This window comes from Haliotis cracherodii, unplaced genomic scaffold, assembly GCF_022045235.1.
Source record: "Haliotis cracherodii isolate W230 unplaced genomic scaffold, xgHalCrac1.p SCAF_2, whole genome shotgun sequence".
Lineage (NCBI taxonomy): Eukaryota > Metazoa > Mollusca > Gastropoda > Lepetellida > Haliotidae > Haliotis > Haliotis cracherodii.
Genome location: NW_027266275.1, coordinates 7,096,984 through 7,106,403, shown reverse-complemented (window position 1 = coordinate 7,106,403; position 9,420 = coordinate 7,096,984). Strand labels below are relative to the sequence as shown.

At 39.9% G+C, this 9,420-nt stretch overlaps 1 pseudogene; it reads left to right on the top strand.

The window, feature by feature from the left end:
- The first annotated feature begins 3,742 nt into the window (after positions 1-3,742).
- LOC139469535 (lengsin-like) lies at positions 3,743-6,561 on the top strand (annotated as a pseudogene).
- Positions 6,562-9,420: the final 2,859 nt, after the last annotated feature.

Sequence of the window (9,420 nt, the reverse complement as noted above, 5' to 3'; positions counted from 1 at the left end):
AACACTTCGGACCTTCCTCCTACATCAAGCTCAACCGCTGTGACATGACTTGAACTGTTCTAAGTGGCTTTAAAACCAACTCACTCACTGAAGAGGCGTAAGCATATACTCCGAAATGACGTCGTGTCTTCATGATAAAGAAGTTGACGTCCATATTCTCTCTCTCTCTCTCTCTCTCTCTCTCTCTCTCTCTCTCTCTCTCTCTCTCTCTCTCTCTCTCTCTCTCTCTCTCTCTCTCTCTCTCTCTCTCTCTCTCTCTCTCTCTCTCTCTCTCTCATGCTTGCCGTAAAAGGCCATCATTACTTTCCCTCAATGGAAATGAACCGTGAAGGTCCGGGGTAGAATAAGTCTTCAGCGACCCATTCTTGCCGTAAAAGGCGACTATGCTTTCGTAAAAGGCGCCTAACGGGATCGGGTGGTCAGGCTCGCTGACTTGGTTGGTGCATGTCATCGATCTCAATCGCGTGGATCGATGCTCATGATATTAATCACTGGATTGTCTGGTCCAGACTCGATTATTAACAGACCGCCGTCATATAGCTGGAATATTGCTGAGCGCGGTGTTAAACCACAAACCAACCAACCAACCTGGACTCACTCACTTACTTTTACTACACATGGTCTTTGTAATCGCACTGGGCAAGTCATTTGGCACCATTTAAGGGATTTTACGTGCTCATCAGTCCGAGAATCAAATAAATATATAAAACATGGGATGCATATCTTTCATTAAGTTCTGTTGTAATGTTCATACTGAGATCGGTGTTACACATGTTTACTTTTGAGGGGAATCTGGGAGGACTAGGACTGTAACAATACACTTTGTTTCGATAGTATGAAAAAGTTGTGATCTTCGCCCAAAGAGATGGCGCCCAACATCATGATACTCCCTCCACTGGATGTGTCGACATATAGTATGCAGCAAATGGAATAATGATCATTACATCGCCAATACACACGGAGCAGTCCATTTCTTTGTTTAGAAACGATGGGGAAGTTACAGACGATGTAATATATATATATATTATGTGCATATATACACACACACACTTAATAAGCATTCACTTAATGAAGGATCAAGAAGTAGCTCTGAAACGTCGTATAAAGAAAAAGAAGTTGCTATCCATAAAAAAGTGTCAAGTGTCCATGTTCTCTCAACTTCTGAATGCCTATCAAAGACTACGGCAACTGCTGAAGTCGACTATGTTAAAGTAAAACAACGCCAAGGCAGGGAGTTATAATCTGATTTCAGCAACTCGTAAACAGTATCGAAAAGTCAAAGCGGATTTAAATCAGTAAATCAGTAATTTATGTTGCAGTGCGTGTCCAGCTCAGACGGTGAAGGACCCACATGTAGCAATCCTTGGCTGCTCTGATGATATGAGGACTTCCCGATCTTGGACGATTCACTGTGTAGTGGCGTAGTTACTACGTTGCACAAAAAGCAAGTGCTTACACTCAAACCCTCTCTGCTGCATTTGTATAGTTTTAATCTGTACATAATAATAATATTATTATTAATAATAATAATATATAAAGCGACAAAAGCCTTTCCATATACAATAGAAATCTCTGCATAAAGCAGAGTCGACAGTATGAACATGTGTTTGTGAATCGCCCGTTGACACCAGTCACAAACGCATGCAAAGGCAAGTCAATTGTTCACCTGAAAAAACACATATGGTGCAAGTGAAAATGATGAATTGCATCGGAAATGTCCTCCACACTTTTTGAAAGCTTTACTGAGGCTTTGAATGTTGTAACCTTGATCAAACAACTTATGAGCAAGAGTCGTATGTCGCTCTTTAAAATCTTGGTAGAAAGAGCGTGCTTGGTTGTGTCTCAGAAGTTATGAAATGTAAACACCAAAGGCTGTAGCTGTTGGAATATTGCTCGACATGAAGGTAAAGTTGACTTTTGGAAAGTTGGAGTCATCCCTTTTGTCACACAGTCTTGTGGAGAATGTTTTTGCCACTCTGAATCTTTATCCATAGATCTAAATATGAAACATATGATGCAGTCTGACTGGTCTCCTTTATTTCTAGTTCAGGTGGGTAAATCAATGGAAAGGAATTGGCTATTTGATGTTTTTTGAACGATATCAGATCATCGATATACCTGAACTATGAGTTAAACTTCGTTGCCAAATTACTTGTTTGGGCTTTGCCTCCCCAAGTAGAAATTCTGATTCATATACATACAGAAACAGAATAACTTTCTGATAGAGTGCATCTGTGTCTATTTGATAGACTCCAACCATCTCTACTTCTGAAATAACGTTTTTAAGTGTTTAGATCGGTTAGTTGTAATTTTATTACACTCGGTGAACCGGGACTGTCGGAAATCCCGCAGTTCTACGGGGATATCTGATTTAATCTGTCTTTACATTGTTGAAATCTTTCATACTAATAGGCTCAGGCTAGGGTTAATCTCAACATCGCGAGAAAGTAGGATGTGAAAACCGTCACAGGTGAGGGATGAAGTCGCAAAACACGGCCGACATTCACGACTTGTCACGGGGATATTCGCCGATATTCATCCTATAACGATAAGATCCTCATTAGCGTTAAGGAGACCCTGTCTGTTATCTAGCAGATGTGAAACGACTGCATGGGGTTGAATTTAACAAGGCCATACATTCTGAAACATCTGTAGGTCGCAGGATGGACTATCTTCTCCCCTCCGATCTGTCAGCGTATACTCATCTACTTCATGTACCAACTTTACAGTTTGAAAACAACGTGTTGGTCAACTATATGCTCCGAAGAATGCTAGCGTGCTTCATCAGATCTCGTGTGCATCTGTGTGGATATATTCAAGTTGTGTGTAAAGATGTACTTCTGTGAATAAATATATGGAACAAATACACATACAATAAATCTAGTTATGTCACATTTATATTTATTCAGTTTATGATATGTATATTAATGATGTATGACTTGTCAGGTGATGAAAATGAACTGTGCCACAACACATGACCTTATTCTGCAGACTTACAGACTTACAACTACATCCCAGAAGCTCCTGCATGACTTAGACGCTTGTGGTTGTGCATACATTAAGACGACCAAACGCCCAGTGACGGGCATCATGTTCTTCACATGTTGTTTGGTTGGTATATCACCATTGCGATTGAAAGCCTATGTTGCTTCATCAATACACGTGCCATGTTTCTCATGCTGGTTTTCGCCTTTTCCAGCAAAGAAAAATGTCTGGTCACAGCCAGTAATTGCATGAAAAGCTGGAGTGAAAGGGCCAAGGAGTCTAACATTGTCACGAACAGCCAAATATCTGAATAATTTACCAGTTCTTAAAGCTATCCACAGGTAGTATATATTCTGTCGAACAATGCAATGGCCAAAACAATGACATCAGTATCAAAAGATCAAAGTAAAATCCTATCATGACAACAATATCTATCATCATGCCAAGTTTCATACATTTATCATAAATTGCACAGCTGACAATACATCTATCATGAAACGACTGGACTGTCCAAAGTACGAATTCGAAACTTTCCATATGGTGCAATTTTTGACGCCTTCACAATTACTCAACAGTGCTGTTGACCTACAGTTATGGCAGCTGTTTCGACAAAGAATCAGCATATCTTGTCATATCCCATAAATAATTCAAAAGGGAAATTTATTTCAAACTTACATCATGGAATGCATATATCCGACATATATAAGCTAATGCGTAATGTGAATGTGACATCACCGTCTGTGATTAGTACACCACGATGACTGATCACATCAACAAGTACGACTATGTCCGCTTCTCTGTTGCTGACATACATGGTCGATCAAGAGGAAGAGTTGTGCCCGCACGACACGTGAAGAGTTGCTTGGAGACAGGTGTCACACTTTATGCAGGTAACACAAACTTATTCAAGACTATTTAATCGTGTGAATTCATATTTGTATGTATGTGCATTGTATATACAGTAAGAAAATATTCACGCAATAAAATCCAATTCCTTCACACTTTGCTGATAAAGCAAAAAACATTTTTTCGAGTTCATATCCTGAGGACAGTAGGGGTTTGCCCAAATATTGTGGTCGTATCGGAAATACTCAGATGAATTCCTTGAAAAAAGTCAAGACACTAGTTTCGGGTATGCAATCACAGCGGTAATACCAAAAGGCTCTCAAAAACGTGATTGGGGTTTGGGAATATTTTCCTCCCAGATCAAATGTACTATAAAAAAATGGCTATAAAGTCATTAGATTGACGGTACGGATTTGTTTTAGTGATCGAGTGCACATTTTCAAGGGTTTTCTATATGTCTCAAACCAGGCCCCAATGTATTATGGTCGGAAGTTAAGTTTGAACCCGGTTTGCATAGGATATTATTTACTAAGATTGATTAAAGGTTTTAGAGGGTCGATGTAGGCACTGACTGAAGACCAATGATAGAGTCGCGAATTTATATCACGAGAAGAATGAACTGGATTGTGAAGTCAGAATACATATTGCTTAAATTCACCTACAAAGTGGTTCCTTTGGATCAGATAAGATGCATCGTGACGCACAGTCGTAACAAGGACAAGCTTCGCATGCCTTTCTGTCAACAGCATTTCGGCTGACTATGTCAGTCCTGAACATATGCCTTTCTTCTGCACATTAATGCCGCTGTCGCCTATATTCAAGCCTCATAACCGCTGAGAATATGCTTATGGATGAGTAATATTTTTGCTTCTGAATGTACGTTCAGATATGTGGTTAATATGTACATGTATATTGAATCTTTAGTTGTAACAGGTTGTACCTACAGTTGTTTAGTAAGGCGTAGAGAATGGGCATAGTTGTGATTCAGAGAATTTAGAAAATCATTACTTTTCCAACAAATTGATAATAAATTATTGCCAACAAGACAGGAATAGACAAATTGATGGTGTTAACGAGGTGTCACCAAGAGACCATGTAAATAGACAAATGAGTTTGCTGTGAATAATCAAGTCTGGGCAAGGCAGGCCAGTGGCTGACAGCATGAGCAAGATCCACAATCAGCCAAGTTCACATTGTGGCCACCTAATCCTCGTTAGTCAGCTCTTTTTCCGGGAATTGTTGCTGTCACTTGAAACAGTGTATCGGAACCACACCAGCAACGGCTATTTTCATGTTTTCACGTGGTGACCGACAGTTTGGCCTTCAAAGCAGTATTCCAGAATTTCCAGCTATAATAACTTATGTTACTCCCTTCTTCCACATTGGCTACTTCGGCTTAATAAAAAGTGCGTGCGGTGTCCAATGTCACACAGTTTCATGGCACAGTTTATCCGTTTCGATTGCAAGAGGGTGACTGCTTGATAAGGAAGATGATATTTTAAAAAATCTTACCGTTTTTAAATCACATAAATGGGAGAGAAAAAAATCAGCATTGATTGTCCGGTTCTTACTGATTCCTTTGCATATTTTTCAGGTTTCTTGTCATTTGGACTCCATAATGACTTCACCCTTCCATCAGACAAGTCCAGTGATGGCAGAATGCCTAAGGCCTATACACTACCTGATCTCAGTACCTTGTATAATGTATCTTGGTGTGGCAATGACGACATCAAGGTGGCTGAGGTTATCTGTTAGAGCTACTGGTTAAAGGATGGATCGGCACAACTTGCGTGTCCTCGATATGTTGCAAGACGACAATTAGAAATATTGGCCAATTATGGATTTAGCCTCTTTTCTGGATATGAAGTTGAATTTACACTGAAACGGGCTGGCGGACGGTATCCCCTTGAACCAGATTACATGCGGCAAAGATTAATAAGCAAACATGGGGATTTTCTGTTTTACCTGGAAAAACACATGCACCAAGCAGGTGTCGACATAGGCTCTTTCCATTCTGAGTGGCAAAAAGGATTGTTTGAGCTGGTACTCCAACCGTCGTATGGCATCAAAAGTGCTGATGCGTGCATTACCTTAAAGAACGGAATTCTAGAAATAGGGGATAAGAAAGATTATTCGGTTAGTTTCAACTCCATGCAAGAATGTGGCGGAGTAGGAATGCATTTTAACCATTCTCTATGGTCCTTATCTGGTGGCGTCAATGTGTTCCACGATCCTAACAGTGACCATGGTCTCAGCACTTTAGGAAGACACTGGCTGGCTGGGCTCATGAAACATGCGAAGGCTCTGACTGCCTTTTTTTGCCCGACCAGAACCTGTTACGATCGTTTGCACAAGCCCAATCTTCCTGGACTGGTCTACTGGAGTACTGATAAACGCTCTGCCTGCGTTAAAGTCAAGTCTATGGATGCTGGGACCTATATTGAAAATCGCATTCCCAGTGGGATGAGCAACCCCTACATCACTCTGGCAGCCACAATAGCTGCAGGTCTTGATGGTATTGTGAATAAGCTGGAATGTCCTGCTGTAGACGAATTCTCAACACAATGTTATCTTCCCCACGCTCTGTCAGAGGCTATTGAGGAACTTAGGGTAGATACAGATATGATCCACAGTTTGGGGGAGGAATTTATTGAATGGTTTGTAAGCACTGCGAAGATGGATATGGATGTTGATAAGATATGCAATGATATCTCAAACTACCCCATATGAAAGGTGCACGGGTTGCCCAGTGGTCTAAGTCGACGCAATTCACCTTGCAGAGTTGCGTCCCTTGGGCACACCAGCAACCTATGACCATGAGTTCGAATCCGGTTTGCACTGATAATGTTTCTAGATTTTTCAGCACGGTACCCGTGTTCGTGGGTTTCACCAAAGTGGTAAGCGTCTAAGACCTGCATCAATTCTGGCTGTCCCCCAGAAGCTGAATACTTGAATACTGTTCTAATCGGCATTAAACTCAACTCACTCACACATTCCCCATATGAAAGATACACGTCATAAAGCTCGTGTAACAAGTTTCAGTGTACGAATAGAAAGAAGGGGACTGCCGACATATATTTAGAATATCATTGTATCAGATCCGTGTTGTCAAGCGTAACGGGTGGATAACTACACTCATGGATATCACAGGCCACAGGTCATCCCTTATACAAGGATAATGAGCGTTAAGGGTAAGGTATTCTGGGGTGGGTTTGGGGAATGTCTACTATTATTTTTATTAAGACATTGAGCCTAAATATTTATTTATAACATTATCCTGCAACACTGTATTTTTCATTGTTGAATGGGGCGGTCGGGTAGCCTAGAGGTTAAAGCGTTCGGTCGTCACGCCGAAGACACGATTTCATTACCCGAATTGAGTACAATGTGTGAAGCCCATTTCTGGTGTCCCCCATCGTGATATTGCTGAAATATTGCTAAAAGCGACGTAAAACCATACTCACTTACTTTTTTATAAACAGAATCAATCAAAGATGATGTGTTGGCAATGATGTTACCATGCTATTCATTTAATCAATCAATCCATGTTCAAAATAAAAATCAACAGTGGTGTCAAAAGTATCAGATGACTCAATGGGTCCCTATTCGTGGAGGATTGTAATATATGTCGTGGCAACAATATGCTTGAGACTGTCGAAAGACAATTACAGCTGCGTCTTAATAACAATCGGAAATGGTCACTCGAGAATGGCTTTACGTTTTCAAAAGCCCAAATTGTATGAATTTTCTGTCAAAGATATATAGCAAAAGAAAAACTGCATCTGTAAAAATTCTTGGGATTTATTTTCCACCGTTATTTTACGTATTCGCCCCATTGTAAGTGTATAAGATTGGTTGGTTGGTTTGTTGTCTAACGCCACACTCAGCAATATGCGCGCTATATGACGGCGGTCTGTAATTAATCGAGTCTGGACCAGACAATTGGGATACGATGACATGCATCAACCAAGTCAGTGAGTCTGACCACCCGATCCTGTTAATCGCCTCTTACGACAAGCATAGTCGCCTTTTACGTCAGGCACGGGTTGCTGAAGACCTATTCTACCCCGGATCTTCTCGGGTATAAGACTAAATGACAACTCTGCCTTGTTGAATGTCTTCTCAGAGGATCAGGCAACACTCAAGCACTTATACAGCTCTCTGATCAGATCTTAAATTGATCATGGTTCCATTGTTTGTGAGTGAGTCACATCGACAGTGTTTCAGCTATATCGTGACTTGAACAAGTTATGCATCTATGGTATTAACAATGTCATCGAAGGACAGTATATAACAGTTTTTACTTTTAAACTACGTTTAGAACATTTACAAATTTAACTATAACATAATATTACAATACAAAAATGACCTATAGTTCACAATTACAAAAAAAAAACAAAGTGAGGCCACAATGCTAAGGATCATGGGACATTTGCTGCCTACACTATTTCAATCCCCACAACCACTAACAATCTCAGTTTATCATCATCTACTACCAATTTATAAATAACATACTTTGTACATCCATTAATTAATTCTATTTCTTGTAAAAGATACAAATAAATCAACACGAACTACCTCTGCTTTAATGATAAAAGCTTCAAATATTTAACCCCTGTGGTGGAAAGATCAATACAGTCGCACGCTTAACTGAGATTTTCGCATGACAACCCAAGTAGGAGTAACCGGCAATTGGTTTAATGCCATATTATTTATTTATACCTACTTGGGTGTCCCTCTTGTTTAAGATTAGATCTGTAATGTAACATTTAATCGCAGGTTTATTATCACTGTATGGTATCGGAAGTGGTGTCACAGATTCATGAGTGCTGCTTTTTCTGCAGCATCAGCCCTCGTGTTGCCAACGATTCCAACATGGCTCGTTAACAAACAAAAGACGATGCTGTATTGGCCAGTAGCAAGGTTATTATGTAATTCAACGATATCAAGTAACATTGTATGCTGACACGAATTATTATCCCCCGGCATGAAGTGGGGCTGGTGATATATATTTGTCCGTCCGATTCTCAATGAGACATATCTTCTCAAAAACTATAAATTTAAGATAGAAAAAATGAAATTTTACACACTGTTACTGGTCAGGATCTGAAATGAAATTTGTGAAAATTGTCTTAAATTCATTTTTTACAGAGTAGGGGCTCTTCCTCTGTGCTTTTCAACTAAGTGCATACTGCATGAAATGGGGTTTTCTCAGATACTACTGAAGTTACAAATGATGGATATAAGTTTGCATGCTTTTTGAGAGGAACTTGTCTAGATTGAGTTCGAAGATTGGTGCCTTACATTACACTATTGTATGCTGCCAATGTAATGGCTGTGCAGTAAGTTGTATTGATTTGTAAACCTAGTGAATTTTGTAATACATTTGTTGATTGTAAACCACTTATTGGTTGTTTGTTGGTTTCACACTAAATTCATTTACGTATTATATATTTCTCGGGATTTACATATTGTTTCAATTTGGAAATCGACGCGTGAAAGCATAGAGCGGTGATCAGTCGTGATTCGTCCTGCGCTCGACGTATAAATGCACATATATAAATGACACGTCACGGAAGTTTGAAATAC